General features: G+C 61.4%; 1 long non-coding RNA gene across 2 annotated transcripts in view; it reads left to right on the top strand.

The window, feature by feature from the left end:
* LOC108447692 overlaps positions 1-1826 on the top strand; it is a 2474-nt gene extending 648 nt beyond the window's left edge. The window contains exons 1-3 of one of the 2 annotated variants that reach the window (XR_001863358.1): positions 326-802; positions 1158-1190; positions 1503-1826. This is a non-coding gene — a long non-coding RNA (uncharacterized LOC108447692). Of the gene's footprint in view, positions 1-325; positions 803-1157; positions 1191-1502 lie in introns of those variants that run through there. The other variant, XR_001863354.1, reaches the window with a different exon arrangement.
* The last annotated feature ends 284 nt before the right edge of the window (positions 1827-2110 follow it).

Raw genomic sequence — 2110 nt, 5'->3', positions numbered from 1 at the left:
TCTGGAATGGCTGTTGCCCCTGGAAGGGCCGTGCCCGCGGGGGGGGCTCCGTGCCCCGGCGGGGTCGGGGCCGTTGTTTTGGGGCCGGGCCATCCATCCCCGCCCTCATTTGCGTTTGTGCCCTGCGCGCTGGGGCCGGGCACGGGCAGAGCCCTGGATCCCGGGAATGTGAAATATCCCAGGGCAGCCCTGCCCTGCCCTCCGAGAATCCCAGAATCCCGGAATTCCAGCTCGGAAAGGCCCTTAAAACTCCTCTCATTCCAGCCCCTGCCATGGGCAAGGACACCTTCCATGGACAGATTCCAGCCTGGCCTTGGACATTCCAGGGACCCAGGGGCAGCCATAGCTCCTCTGGGAATTCCAGCCCAGCCAGGAATTCCTTCCCAATATCCCTCTAAATCAGCAGTTTTCCAGCGGGAAGCCCTTCCCTGTGTCCCGTCCCTCCATCCCTTGTCCCAATCCCTCTCCAGCTCTCCTGGAGCCCTGCAAGGGGCTCTGAGCTCTCCCTGGAGTCTCCTCTCGATCCAGGTCCTGTTTCCACTATGGAAAACCACGGGAATCCCGTGGGATTTGGAGGCTGGAGACTCTGTGGAGCTTTGAGGCAGCGCTTTGGTGGCTCCAGAGCCCGGAGAAGCTCCCAATTCCCATCTAATCTTTAACTGGAGGCGTTTCCAGCTGGATTTTGTTGGTTTATTGCTCTCCTGCCTCGTTAATTTTTTCCCTCCCTCTCCGACCGTTCCCGGTGTTCCGTGGCCTTTTCCTGGTGCTGGCTCACACCAGAGCTGCCTGGCCCAGCAGAGAGGTAGAGCCTGGGATGGGAGGGAAGCAGGGAACAAAGGGGAATTCCAGGGGCTGGGAAAGGGCAGCCAAGGGGGTTCTTTGGGAATGGCTCTGCGGCGCATCCAAAGGCTGGATCCCAGCATGTCCCGGTGGGAAGCTGGGATGGCTGGAGCAGCTGGAATGTCAGCCCAGGAGGCTGCAGAGGCTCCGGGAGCTCTCAGAATCCCGGGAATCCAGAACACTGGATTACACCAGATCCTGGCGGGACCAAGCTGAGCCGATGCCTGGAGCAGGAGCTCCCTTCCTGCTTTTCCCGCTCCGGGTGGTCCCTGGCAGGAGGGAACGAGGGATAATGGGATTTTCCCTTTAATTCCCAGAGCGGAGGCGGGAGGAGCCAGCGCCAGGAGCGGGTGAGAGCCAGAGCCGGGACATTCCATGGGAGTGGGAACGGGGATCCCGCTGGGATCCAGCCGGGACTCAGCTGGGATCCGGTGTCCCCCCTGCTTCCCGAGGGCCCTTCCTGCATCCCAGGGATCTCTGCTGGAGTGGGAATTCCTGTCCCTCTGGGAAGCGGGATCAGCCTTTTCCTGCTGCTCCTTTGGGATTCCCACAGCCCTGAAGGGATGGATGCTGCTTGCCTCCCCATCCCATGGGATACAGTTCCATTTGGGATCCTGCTGGGAACACCGTGCTGCATCCTCGGGAATTCTCATCCCCTCCAGGCCATCGTGATCCCGGGATCGCCGCTTCGGCCCCACGGAGCAGCCCTGTTCCTGTGGGATGTGGCCAGCAGGGGTTTGAGGCCTCATCCCAAGGGAAGCGGAGCTGGAAAATCCCCGGGATCGGGATCCGGAGCCGACCATGCTGAGCCTCAAAGCGCCCCGGCTGCTCAGCGTCCACCAAGTGCCCAAGGTCAGCTGGGAATTCTGCTCCCGAGGCTCGGGGGGATTTGGGATGTGACAGACGGGAACAGCGTGAGAAGGGGTCACAGCTGTGTCCCGACTCCGGAATTTTGGGGATGCTCCCTGTCCTTTTCTATTCCTGTCTCCATCCCCATCCCCATGCTGAGCCTCAAAGCGCCCCGGCTGCTCAGCGTCCACCAAGTGCCCAAGGTCAGCTGGGAATTCTGCTCCCGAGGCTCGGGGGGATTTGGGATGTGACAGACGGGAACAGCGTGAGAAGGGGTCACAGCTGTGTCCCGACTCCGGAATTTTGGGGATGCTCCCTGTCCTTTTCTATTCCTGTCTCCATCCCCATCCCCAATCCCCATCCCCATCCCCATCCCATCCCCATCCCCATTCCCCATCCCATCCCCATCCCATCCCCATCC

The sequence above is a fragment of the Corvus brachyrhynchos genome, unplaced genomic scaffold (genome assembly GCF_000691975.1).
Source record: "Corvus brachyrhynchos isolate BGI_N302 unplaced genomic scaffold, ASM69197v1 scaffold200, whole genome shotgun sequence".
Taxonomy (NCBI): domain Eukaryota; kingdom Metazoa; phylum Chordata; class Aves; order Passeriformes; family Corvidae; genus Corvus; species Corvus brachyrhynchos.
The sequence above is the reverse complement of the archived record's forward strand: the minus strand, read 5'-3'. Positions and strand labels throughout refer to the sequence as shown.